Here is a 13,345-nt window from a genome sequence, read left to right as displayed (position 1 = left end):
ACAATGTTCCCATTGATTATATTTAACAACATTTCTAGGTTGAGCAGATTTATGCAAATAGTGGTGTGCATAGTGGTTATAGCAATACATCTGTTCATAGTTCGATGAACCCTGTAAATAATCATGTTCTGTAAATTTTGCTGACATTACTAAATCTGACATCATATTATTTATACTTTCAAAGTCCCAATCATCAGAGAATGTACTCGGTTTTACAAAGTCACTTAATGAAACCTTGAACTGATGTGGAAATTTCAAGAGTTGGACCGGGCCATAGATTTCGTAATCCGTTTTGTCCCAAACTACCCCGCCGGGTATTGGAATGGCTGTCACATTCACTGATGATAGTTCTCTTTTCTCAATGTGAGATGACTTGTGTGGCTTTAGGACCAAGTTGATGTTCTGACTTGATGTGTCCATTGTACTGTATTTTCCCTCAATGAATTTTCCCAAACAAAGTATCATGATGAGCCAAAGCAGGAGGAAAAGTACACCTAACACGATCCAAAATTCTAACCATGGAGAAATAAGATAAGTTTCTTTGAGTTGATGAAAGAGTTCTGTTACTTTGTCTTTAAAAGTTCTTGTTACTGGCGTTACTTCAGGTTTGCTTGGATCTTCAGAAAAGTTATCGAAATTGATGAAGTAGCCAGATGCAGTTCTGTCAATTGTTGGAATTGCTTTTTCAATTTGTCTTTCATTAGCACAGTCTGAGGCTACATCGTTGTAGACTGGTGTTTCTTGACGAACTGTTTCAATTTGGGTTTCAAGAGGCGCAAGTTCCATGGCATTGTTGCATAGTCCTTTTGTATTCACTGCAGGTTTGTCAAATGTGATTAGTCTCTCAGTTTGAACCTCTTGGATTGTAGCAAATTTTGGAATTCTGCTATTTCTTTGGGAGTCCACTGGGCCTACTACTTATTATGGATTGGTGTCAGTACAACGTGGTTTTTTACAACGCATTCCGTTACATCGGAATTTTTACAACGCAGGATCCATTACATCGCATGCCATTACAACGCATGGCATTACATAGCAAATGCTATTACAACGCATGGCATTACATCGTAAGTATAGGTAAGTATACCTTTTTAAAAAAAATGTAATTAAGTTAATTTTATTAATTTAATTTAATAATTAAATTAAAATACATTTTAAAATAGTAATTAATTTAATTTAATAAAATAAAATCTATTTATTTAATTTAATTTTAATAAAAATTGTAATTAATTTTATTAAATTAATATAATGAAATTAATTTAATTTAAATATTTTTTAAAATGTAATTTAATTAAATTAATTAAAATAATTTATTTAATTTAATTAATTTAATTAAAAAATGTAATTAATGTAATATAATTAATTTAATTTAATAAATAAATTTTAATTAATTTAAAAATGGTAAATATAATTTAATTAGCCCTAAACAAAAACCTACCCCTACACCCTAAAAACACCCCTGTACCCCAAAACCCAAACCCTGCCCTAAAACCTAAAAACACCCCTGTACCCCAAAACCCAAACCCAGCCCTAAAACCTAAAAACACCCCTGTACCCCAAAACCCAAACCCTGCCCTAAAACCTAAAAACACCCCTGTACCCCAAAACCCAAACCCTGCCCTAAAACCTAAAAACACCCCTGTACCCCAAACCCCAAACCCTGCCCTAAAACCTAAAAACACCCCTGTACCCCAAAACCCAAACCCTGCCCTAAAACCTAAAAAAAACCCCTGTACCCCAAAACCCAAACCCAGCCCTAAAACCTAAAAACACCCCTGTACCCCAAAACCCAAACCCTGCCCTAAAACCTAAAAACACCCCTGTACCCCAACACCCAAACCCTGCCCTAAAACCTAAAAACACCCCTGTACCCCAAAACCCAAACCCTGCCCTAAAACCTAAAAACACCCCTGTACCCCAAAACCCAAACCCAGCCCTAAAACCTAAAAATACCCCTGTACCCCAAAACCCAAACCCTGCCCTAAAACCTAAAAATACCCAAACACCCCAAAACATATACCTCAGTACCCCAAAACATATACTCCTATACTCATACTTATTTAAAAAATTACTTAAATTAATATATTTAATTTATAATATTAAAAACATAAATAAATTAATTTATTTAAAATTAATAATGATTAAATTAATTATCTAATATTAAAAAAAAAAATTATATACTTACCAATACTTACGATGTAATGGTATGCGTTGTAATAGCATCTGCTATGTAATATCCTGTGTTGTAATGGCAACCGATGTAATGGAACCAGCGTTGTAAAAGCTGCGTTGTAACAGCATTACGACGTAAAACTTGCGTTGTAACAGTGACATACCCTTATTATTGACCACATGATTGTGGTTTTACCAGGTAGATTGATACAACTCGGTTCTCCTTTTTACCAGCAAGGGGCGGTAGTACAACTGATCTTGTTCCGTTGACTGCTAAGACAGGTACTGCTTTTCTGTAAGAAGGCCCAAATTCCTTCTTCACCGCTATCTTCTCTCTGACCAGATCCCCAATCTTTGGAATCCAGACAGGCCTTGCTGGGACAGGTGGTGTGTCTTCAGTGGTTGTTGGCTGTTGTTTTAACTTTATGTTGCTCAGGGCTTTTCTTGTTTCATTTAAGTCCTGTAAAACAGCCAAACGATCTTTGATTTCAAAGCATTTTTTCTTATCTTCTACCACTGAAGTTTGACTATCTAAATCCTGAATATACATTCTAGTTCCGAACAATAGTTCGTACGGGCTGAAACCTTTTAGAGAATTTCTTGGCAGATTGTTAAGACTACGTTGGACACTTATTAAATGCTGGACCCACCCATTACCCGAACCTAATACCTTTGCCGTTATAGATTGCTTTATGTCTCGTTTTTTTCTTTCCACAATCCCGTTTCCCTCAGGATGGAAGGGACAAGAGTACCACAACTCAATGCCCATGCTGGTCATGGCCTCATTATAAGCTCGAGAGCTAAAAGCAGGACCCTGATCAGAATGTAGCATGGCAATTGCGTATGTGCCGATAAAGACTCGCAAATCTTTTATAACAGTTCTGGCGTCAGCCGAGCGCTGGGGCCACATTTTTAAGTGAGTTTAGTCTTAAAAGGAATTAATGGGATGCTGGATTTTATGTATAGATAGCCTTATGCTAACTACAGAAATGACCATGGCAATACTCCGTTGGCTCGTTACTGCGATCTCTGTTGCAGTCTGGACAGCTTTTTGCAAATGTATAATGTTGCAGGCTCATGCCCGGCCACCAGTATTCTGATTGTAATTCTGTCAGTGATTCCTTGATCTGTTTGTGCCTCGGACCTTCACTCATGTGTGCGTCTGCTATTAATAAGACTCTCCTGTTCATGTTTGGAATTACTCTATCCCCCACCCCAGGGATTCGAGCAAAAAGAACAGAGTTTGCGTCAATTACGTATGTATAATTGAGGGGATAGTTCACGGGTAGTGCTGCACAGTCGCCTTTTGAAGATGTTTTTACCGCCAGCATGGTTTCCCCGTCTATGTATTTTTCTGAACGCTTTTTTGTGGCAACGGAAGCTGGTTGAGTTGCTTCCGCTGTGGCTGTATTAGCCAATGAATTCCCTGCAACGTGAACGCCATCACGTTGATGACTCAATGTGTGTATCACGTGAGACTTTTGTAGTTCATTCTGTAAAAGAACTACTTGTTCCCAAAGCATTTTATGCTTGATTGTGGCACCCTTGTCATCTTTGTAATCATTTTGAACCCAGTTCTGCAAATCATTATTGTAAGACTTGAAGCAGGAATGTGAATCGCACACTATTAGTGTCGGGAATTCACGATCGGCATTTTCAAGCGCCATCTTTAAAGATCTGATTTCAGCTCGCTGAGCCGAACAGTTTCTCAGTGATTCAGTTTTTGTTATTTTTGGTCTGAATTTACCACAGAGCAGCGACCTTTAACAATCGCACAGGCTGCATTGTAGGATTTATTATCCATATTGTAATGTTGTACAAATCTGTCCATATAGATTATACAAGAGTACTGTTGGAGAGGCAGAATTTCGATTGGCAGAGGATATTTTTCTTCATATTTCAAATCATTCAGTTTTTTCATGTTCGGTACAAAATAGTATGTCACGTCTTCTGCAGCAAAAGAATTTTCCCACTGTATCCATTTAGGATCTAGTGCCACCGTTTTTAGATTAACTGGGCTGAATAACGCCTCAAAGGCTGATTCTGCTGTAAAAACAGTTATCCTTTTGCCTTGGGCTAGGAATCTTTCTTTTGCTATAGCCGTCTGAACCGCCTTCACAGTATTTTCTGTAAGACTGAATGTTTTTTCTGCTTTTGGGTACAAGTGTGATTTGTAAGCCATTGGTACCGTTTCTCCCTCATTAGAGGTCAGGTACGTGAATCCGCATCTTCCTGGGATGACTCGGATTACAAGATTGCGTGTGTTGTCGCGTGTTTCTAATTTCGTTTTAGCTAACATGTCTGTTTCCAATGATCTCAAACTATCTGTGTGTTTCTGAGTCCAATTGATTGGTTTAAAATCAGGTTTTATTAATTCGTAGAGAGGTTTAACCCTCTCTGCATAATTTAGAATGTAAGTTCTTCCGAAATTCAGGAAGCCTAGTATCGATTGTAAGTTCTTCAGCGTTTTTGGTGCTTGGAGTACAGCGCACTTCTCTAAGAAGTTGTCTGCTAGGCTTTTGCCTTCACTTGATAATTCGTATCCTAGAAATAGGACAGTTGGATGGGCTTTTTAAAGTTGAATTTGTAACCCTCTGTTGCAAACCCAAGTATTACGGTGTTCACTCTTTTCAAGTGAGTATCCAAGTCGTCGTCTGTGAGATAGATGTCATCGACATATGATAATGCCTCATCATCATACATTTGTAGTAACTCTGTTACTCTGGCTGAGAATAATCCTGGGCTATTCTTGAATCCCTGTGGGAGTCTACAGAAATTTTTCTGTGACCCCATTATTGAGAAAGCGGTTACAAACCTGCTTTCCGGTGCAATATTTTGACAAAAGAATCCATTAGAGATGTCTAATGTTGTTTTGTATTTTTTGCGAACTATGTCATTCATTAGTGCCGTACTGTGCAAATTTTGTACCGCAAATGTTTTGCAACATGAGTTAAGGTGTCTGTAGTCCAAGACTAGACGATATGAATCGTCTGGTTTGGAGACAGGAAACAAAGGATTGTTCATTTGAGAGGTGCATGTTTCAATCACCCCTTGGTATTCAAGTTGATCTAAAATCTCCCTGACCTGTTTTTTAGCTTCTTGCTTAATTGGGTACTGCCTTTGTGCAGTTGGTTGACATTTTAACTGGATTTTGTGAGGAGGAGAGTCCTCATCCCATCCTACATGATTCTTATATAATGCAGGTGCTTGAGCTACTGCCCATTTTCTAGCATATATATATTTTCTATGAATTGGAATATGATTTGAGAAGGCAGGCATAATCATTTCTTCACCATGAGGGCACTCCCTGACAAACTCTGGTGGCCAGTCTTTTTCAGCTAATAGGATGTCATAGCCTTTTGAGAGGTTATCCCAAAACAGACCCCTTACTTTCCTAGTCTTATCTCCCTCTATACGCAGTGTTATTTCGTATATTTTATGAGGTTTGCTAACTCTGGTATCTGCAGTTTCCACTTGAATGTATTCATTCGTGTCCACTGTCTCCAGAAGATTCATCAGGATCTTGTGAGCTATGGTGACTTCTGCTGCGCTGTCTAGCATTGTCTGTGCCCACTCTCCGTTTTTCGGCTGTGTCCTCAGTATTCTCGACATGTTCGATTATTTTAATACTGGCTACCTTCTTTCTTGGAAATTGTAATTTTTTACTTTGAGCAGGTTCCTTGTCTTTGGACTTGGTGTGCTCTTCCCTGTGTTCTGACCGTCCTCTTCTTTCCGATTTCTGCGAAAAAGATCGAGAGGTACGTGTATCAATATTTTGATATCTATCAGGCTTTTTCAAATTATCCCTATTTCTAAGGTTGTATCTTTTCTCAGAGGGCTCCCTTTGGGGAGACTGGTGTTCTCGGTTCGGAGTTCTTTTCCTCCGCTGAGGAGACCTTCCTCTGGATTGGAATCTTTTTTCTTTGGGAGTGGATTGTTTATTTCCATCCCAGCTCTTTTTTGGAGTGTTTAGATTATTTTTAATAAATATCTTTTCAGGATTTTCAAGTAGTTGGGGTTTTACCGGTTTCCCACCCAAACTATCTCTACCTAGTTCTTCATAGGATTTTTCTATGATTCTGGCAAGTTCAATTGGTTGGTCTGCTATATCTGTTTCCTTCAATTTTTGTTGGATCGCCACAGATGCTGCTTCTCCTTTTATGTTGGCTAATAATATAGCCGAGACCTGCCTGAAGTCTTTCAGTAATTTCATACCTAGAGTTAAAGCAGGTTCTGGACCGTATTCATTCTGAATCTGTCTTAGTACATCTGGTATTACCGCAGGAGACGGAACACCATGTGTTTTTGTGTAAATGGAGGCAAAGACTGTGCCCCAAGTGTCACAGTCCTCCACATGTGGTGCGACCCCCATTGGAAGGCAGATAGTCAGAATTCTGTGTTTCTCACCAGGGGTAGTAGTTGAGAATACTGCTTCTATTTGAGTTATCTTTTGTGCTAGCCAGAATGGAATTTGTTCCCGTTTTCCGAGTGTTTTACCAAGACATGATTGTATGTTCTGTGGTGTAATTTTATTTGTGTTCCCCTGATGAGGGGTCAGCTGTGGAATTTTAACAGCTGGCTGGACTGTTGCAGTCCGCATTACATATTGGACTAACTGTCTGTGAATTTTATTTAATAATTTTAGCTGGGCTAAAAGTTCCTTGTCTGACATTTTTTCGATGTCTGGATGTGGTGTGTAGCTGGCTAGAACCGGCCACGTTGCTCCTGGTCTACCTAGTGGACCGAGCCTGGTGATGTGATCATTATGTTTTAGGGCGCCTTTAAACCAGAGCAGGTGCTCTTGGTAATTTAGTGGGATTTCAACATCCTCGAAAGGAGTGTATTCATCCGGAGTTTCCTCTATTTTGTAATAGTGGAATTCGTGTGTTGTGGCGTTTGCTGCTGGAAAGTTTATCCATGAATAGAATACCTCTGTCTGCCGATATTCGTGTGTCTCTATCACAAAAATGACTGTACCACCTCGTGCTGTCAGTCCGTTTTCTATAAGTTTTAGAGTTATAGTTTTTCTTATGTTGACCGGAATGAGGATAGCATTCTGGTCATTCTGTAGGAGACTCGTGTCATCCTCTGTTAGTTGAGCTGCTAATATAGCAGCATCCCTATCGTCATCACTGTCTGGCATTTTTACTGTCAGAAAGGTTTTTCTTGCAGATCAGGTTTTCAAGGAGACAAAGATTAGGTGCACAATATTTTGGAACACTGTATCCTTCAACGTTGACTAAACCAAAAACTCTACATAGGAATCTCTTCCTACTAAGTTCCGGCGGATTTTAACCTTTCACCCACTCCAGACGTCTATTGGAGTATTTACGGGAAAAAGGGTCTGCGTGAAAAAGCACAACTGAGTTACTCTAACGTCTTGCGTTAGTTTTATCTCCTTACCAAACGTTGGGTGCCATGTAGTGTAGTTCCTATTTTCCCTATAGGCCCTGCGCATTGGAATAACATAAACAGCAGTGTAGACGTAGGACTGAGGTCAACTAGGTCTCTATTGACTATGTTAGACTTAATTTAGGTTCGCGCCAGCTAGCTCAGAGGTCTCTGGAAACTTTCTTGAATGAATAGGAAGGGATCAGCTTCCCTGGCTCAGAGAAGAAGGGATTCAGCTTCCGACAACCGCATAAACATGACAACTTTGCTCCCTCAGAATAAGACTAAATCTCTAGAGTCGTGTGAAAACAATAGACAGTTATTTCACTCAGTCAGATGTCCATTCTTAGTTTCACCAGAGTGCAGAGAATAGAGAGACGGGCGTTTTCAGCAGTCTTCCTTCTCATGCAAGAGAAATGAATTGCCACAATTGCAATACTTAATATAAAGTAAAGTACGTACAGTAAAAGGAGTATTATGAAATAATACTGTAAAAGTATTGATATGGTTTCTTAGCCATAAGACACTTTAAAATGGATGAAATATTTATACATATATACATAGGAGTAGCAGTTTGAGTTAAGTAGGGTTTTTGCCAAGAACCTGACTCAAGAATTCTCTCCAAGGGTTTAGTCAGCACTGTACCTTGGGAATAGAATGTAGGAGGTCTGGTATCTCTCTCTCAGGACTCGATATCCCAGTCACCTGCAAGGGTAGGCTGGAAACGCCGGAGCTGGATTTTCTCGGCAGGAGAAAAGACAGCGTCTTTCTCAGCGCGTCAAAGTGGAGGGGCAGCGTCCGTGGGCTTCTCGCATCTGCTGGGCTCTCGGCAAGTAGATAGCTGCTCTGCTCCAAAACCACCACCGTGTGTTTGCTTAAGGCAACGTTGGTATATTTATACCTGAAAGGTGCCGAGTTTGACATAAGGTTTGGACATAGGACGTCAATAAAGATGTCACTAAGAACTGGCCATTCTTACAGTGCTCGCAGGAGTTCTATTACAAATCAAAACAAAGCACATGGGGATTTCCCAGGTTGCTGGAGGTTTGGTGTGTTGAAAGAACTCGTTGTGCTTTCTAGGAATCTAAGGAAGTAGCTTTTGCCGTTCCTTGGACTGTAAGGGCGATTTACTGAAATATGGATCTGATTCTTATGCCATTATATGGATATTATTGACTATAGCCGTGTAAGGGCATAAAATGGTAATATTGATTCTGGTTCCTAGATAAAAACACAATTGTGAATGGTGCCATGTGCTTTGTGCGTAGAAGCTGCTGGTAGAGTGTCCAGATCCAGAAATCAAACCAAAGGTCCGTGTTTAGATCGAAACCCATCCCTGGCAGAACCATGTGCACAATATGTGTGTCTTTTTAACAACGAGTTGGAAAAAGCATTACATTCACTAACTATCTTCTAAAACCCGTAAATACATTAAATTAACAAACAAAACGCATTTCATACACAAAGGGTCATCACTCACAATCCTGACACTTTAAACATTTAAATTCGTGGAATAACAAGTTTATAATAAAAAATAAATCATGAAAGGCGTCTGCCCTAGATGCATTTAGTCAGCAGTTGTCAACCTGGCACATCACTAGAGTCTCGATTTAGCTACAGCAGAACAAACCAGTGGTTTCAGGTAATAATAAACAATAGGACATCACGTTATAAATTGGTTTCATTTGGCACCGGAATTAGTACGAGCCATCCTTCACAGAAGACAAGAGGTTGCACTGAACAAACTGAACTTTTAAACCATAATTTCGCTCACATTAGTGCCTCAGAATCTATGGACCACTGCACGCTATTCCTCTTTAAGTTATGTTAGTAAGCACAAGTGCGTGGCTTTCACCAGTGTCCACGTGGCGTGCGTCATCATTCCCGGTGGGCTTCAAAGCACTTCAGTGTCTAAGAGATGATGTGTCTAATCTACGTGTTAAGAGGGTGGTTTGCATTGTGCCGGCTGACTTCGTTTTGAATTGCATATAACTAGAGCCGGGTCACACCAAAATAACTTGGTTCATTCTAAAACATTATTCAAAATGAACTACCCGCAGTCAATTTTTCCCTAAAGGAAATATTTTAAGAAGCTGACTCTAGTTAATAATTCTTCACAAAGCCGGGCAGTATTTCACAAACACAAGATGTGGGTGGGTAAATACTGCACTGGGGCTTCCAGGCTGAAACCCTTGGAGTGCTCAACATTCTCATTCCAAAAATGCCTTTTCCTGCTGTGACGAAATATCTTTCAGTGTTTTGACAGTAAAACATGTTGACAGAAAAATAGCACTGGTTCCTGAGTTTGTTTATTTGAAGTGAGTGTTCATGGCTTGAGCTCAATCACACATCAGGGTCCCTCCAGCTGATTTCGTTTACCGGGGTGTTCTTAGACACTTCAGAAGTCATTCGCTTTCTCAGTCCATGATTATGCAATGTTCGGCAGGCCTCAATTTGTGAATCGTGTGAAGGGCTGCAAACACAGGGATGGTGACCCGCAAAGAACAGCAGACCACCCGGACTGCGTTTGCACTCCCAAACAGAAACTTAAAAAAATAAAATAAACTTACCATGCACCTTAAAAGAACCAGTACTGCTTATCAGAAAATGTGCACTGTCTGGGGAAGACATCAAGGGGGGCCCGGCTGGAGGGGGGCGTGGCTTGGATGCCGAGGAGGTAGGCAGCGTGAGCTCGGAGCTCCGTGCCCGATCCCGGAAAATATCCTGAAAATTCATTCGAACCCCGAGATAAAGGACATTATCCGGTACTGGACGGTACTGCGGAGGGTCCGGGACCCGCGGAAGACGACACCGAGCCTTCCCGCAGCAGTAACTTAACTTCGAAAGCTGAACTCGGCCGAGAAGTCGCGGACCCCAAAATGGCGGCGATGGCATGAGATCGCTTGTGACGGAGTCATCTGCCCGGAGACCCACTGAAGACCGCTCCCGGACACGCTAGAGGTGCTGGCGGCCGCGTCGCGCCTCTCCCCAGGTGTCGGTAGAACTTTGGGCGCGCCCTTGGGCGGTGGTTGAGGACCGTCTCCTGATTGGGGCGACAACGGTGCGACAGTGACTCGGAGACGAGAACCCCGGATCTCAGGCGCAACTGGCGCTGGCCGGGCCACGACCGCTCGGTGCTTCCTGCCTCTTGGTGACATTTCTGGACCTGAGCACCCGGCCGGAGGACGGTGCCCGGCGACGCTCGGAGGGCGACCAGGAACATATTTGAGGACCACCGCCCGTCCCGGCCCAGATGGGGAAACCGAAGGGGAAGGGGGATGGCACGACCGACACTGAGGCGGCGGAAGGAGCAGAGAGAGACCAGGCGGCGTTACAGCGGATGCAGGATCGCATCCTGGAAGCCATCGCCACCACAAAAGATGCCCTACAGCAAGATATAGCTCAGGTGGCAACGGGCTTGGGCCTCCTGAAGGCCGACCACGACAAACTTAAGGACAGGGCGAAATCCGTGGAGACCACGGTTAAGGACTTAGCCCCGGCCCAGGCAACGGTGAAGGCCCAGTTGGCCGACGTGATGGACCGTCTGAAGGTACTGGAAAGGAGGGCCGAGGATGCAGAAAACAGGAACAGGCGCAACAACGTACGCCTAGTGGGCCTGCCGGAGAAAATTGAAGGCGACGACATGGTGGGCTACTTGGATAACTGGCTGCGGACGGAGGTGGCGCCTGAAGGCCTGTCCCCCTTCTTCTCCCTGGAGCGGGCACATAGAGTTCCGGCGCGTCCACCAGCCTTGGGCCTTCCTCCTCGCCCGGTGGTGTTCAAGTTGCTCCATTACCGGGACAGAGACTGGCTTTTACAGAGGGCGAGAGAGGCAGGGCCCTTTCAAGTGGAAAACAACAGAGTCACCATGTTCCCGGACTACACGTTTGAGACTCAGCGACTTCGGGCAAACTTCTTGTCCCTCAAGCGCGAGCTCCGCCAGGAAGGCATCAAGTACTCCCTGTTGTTTCCAGCCAAGCTAAGAGTGGTGGTGGACGAAAAGTCTTTATTCTTTACGACTTCCGCGGATGCATGGGACTGGTGGGATACTTATAAGGCAGGAACGGACGGTGCTAAGGCCAGGGAGGAAGAGGCCAAGATGGAAAAGCCGATCAGACAGTCCCAACGGATCAGAAAGAATCGCAAGAGGACCGGGAAACCCTCGATGTCGCAGACGGAGGCGGAGAGGCAGGCGGCCCTACAGGCGGTGGTGGACTTATCTAGAGCCGCCAGGACTCAGTCTGGGAAGGGCACGGATTCGGAGGCCCCGGGAACGGGCTCAGAGACAGGACAATCGGAATTTGGTGGAGCCCGGGGCCCTATTGTGACGCCGCAGACCTCGGGAGAGATACTGGAGGCGTGTTGAACTGGTTTGGCGGAATGGACTCGTTGGTTGGACACCGGGGCGATGGACCCGCAGCAGTGGAAAGACATTGATTGAGGTTTTGGGGATCTGTAATGTGGGGATTGTGGGGTGGAGCGCGCGGGGCTGATTTGTTGGAGGTTTTATAGCATTGAGCCGCGCCTTACTGGCCCCTAAGGTCATCGCAGTGGGGACTGCGAATATTACCACCTTTCCTTGAGGGGTGATCGGGAGTGTTGGTTTGGATGGGGGTACTTCCAGTTGCGGGGGGGCCTGTCCTGGGGGGGTGGGAGTTGCGAGCAGTTGGGGTTGCTCAAGGGGTTGTAGTTGTTGGAGGGGTTTGGCTTCCTGTTTGGAGAGGGTGGGGGGGAGGGCCCGTGGTCGCGGGACTTAGGCGAACACTGTTCTTTGTTGTATGGTCCGGTTGTGTAGGGGGGAATGGCTAGTACTGGAGCGTTGAAATGTGTGACCTGGAATGTGCGGGGCATGCAGTCCATGACGCGCAGACATAAGGTTCAGGCGTACCTCAAGCGTAGGGGGGTTCACATAGCGTTCCTGCAGGAGACGCACCTAAATAAGCAGGAAGGGGCGGCTCTACAAAGGCGCTGGAGGGGGCAGTTATTCTACACGACATTTTCAGCATTTGCGAGGGGGACATTGATTTGGATACGGGCGGGGGTCCCCTTCCAAGTCTCGAAGTCATCGATAGACCCAGAGGGCAGATATGTGGCGGTGGAAGGGAGGCTGAGAGGCAGGATGATATCGCTCTGCAATGTGTATGCTCCTAATGTAGACCTGCCCGCTTTCCTGTCTAACGTCTCGGGCAAATTGGCGGGATACTTGGCGGGGCCGGTCCTCCTGGGGGGGGACTTCAACTCGGTTGAGGATGTGTTACTAGATAGATCCCATCCCCCGCTACGCGCGTCCCCAGCACATAGGATCGCCAAGCGTAGATTAGAATGGCAGGAGAGCTGGGCCCTCACGGATGCATGGAGGGCGTTGCACCCTACCGCTAGGGATTACTCCTTTCACTCGCACCTGCATGATTTACATGTGAGGCTGGATGCGTTTCTTTGTTCGGAATGTGTGCTCCCTGCGGTGGGAGGGGCGGAATACTTGGCAAGGACGATATCGGACCACAACCCCTTGTTGATGTCTCTGGAATGGATGGTGACTGTTAACTGCGTGCCAACATGGCGCCTGCAACCTGACACCCTGGACGACTTGTTGTTCAGGGAGGCCCTGAGTGACCGTATCGAGAGGTATTTTGAGGAGAACAGTGGTTCGGCTTCCACGAGGGCGGTTGAATGGGATGCTTTCAAGGTGGTGGTGCGGGGACACTGTATTGGGCACACGGCAGGGGCACGGAAGACTTTGTTGGATGACTTAGACAAGGCTGAGACACGGCTGAGGGATCTT

This window comes from Lissotriton vulgaris, chromosome 8, assembly GCF_964263255.1.
Source record: "Lissotriton vulgaris chromosome 8, aLisVul1.2, whole genome shotgun sequence".
Taxonomy (NCBI): domain Eukaryota; kingdom Metazoa; phylum Chordata; class Amphibia; order Caudata; family Salamandridae; genus Lissotriton; species Lissotriton vulgaris.
Note: the sequence above shows the minus strand (reverse complement) of the source record.